Raw genomic sequence first — 666 nt, 5'->3', positions numbered from 1 at the left:
TGTGTGTGTGGGTGTGTGTGTGTGTGTGTGTGTCGTATAGCTGACCATATAGGGGGACACACTTTAAAGAAATTAGAAGAATATAATAACTAAACTTATTACACAATGAGTCCATATTATTATTAGAAGTTCTACCCTTACTATAAAAAATAAATCTGTATTTAATATATACAATTTTATTTTTAATATTTAATATTAATGTTTACTTTTATGCCAAAGTATTGCATTGTTAGTAATCATTCCATTTTCAAACCATGTTTAGGGGCATTTTCTTTCTTTTTTTACACTTTTACGAAGTCCAAACTTCATTTTCACAGCCGTTACAAAATTACAAGTAAATAGATTCATTTTGTACTTTGTACTGACAAACCTTTGAAACATAATACTGCAAAAATCATTTGACACTGCCCACAACAGAGATTTAATATTGAAAACTGTTTCTATATATTACAGAGACTGTTTGGATGCGGTAAAACATGTCAGGATTTGACAAAGACAGTTTCAGCCCTGATGCACCCACTTTGCCTCAAGGAAGCACTTTCACCATCTATTTTAACCCTTGTGTTGTCTTCTCCTCAACCATGTAAAAAAAGATAAAAATTTCAAAACTATTATTGCTTTTTTGATTTTTTCTGTCACTTTTTCAATGTTGTGGGTGCTTTTTTG

General features: G+C 30.8%; 1 protein-coding gene across 1 annotated transcript in view; it reads right to left on the bottom strand.

The window, feature by feature from the left end:
• Positions 1-666, bottom strand: part of ap1m3 (adaptor related protein complex 1 subunit mu 3) — a 36,637-nt gene that overhangs the window by 17,193 nt on the left and 18,778 nt on the right. The window lies entirely within an intron of this gene.

This window comes from Etheostoma spectabile, chromosome 9 (assembly GCF_008692095.1).
Source record: "Etheostoma spectabile isolate EspeVRDwgs_2016 chromosome 9, UIUC_Espe_1.0, whole genome shotgun sequence".
NCBI lineage: Eukaryota > Metazoa > Chordata > Actinopteri > Perciformes > Percidae > Etheostoma > Etheostoma spectabile.
This window is presented reverse-complemented; position numbering and strand designations above follow the sequence as displayed.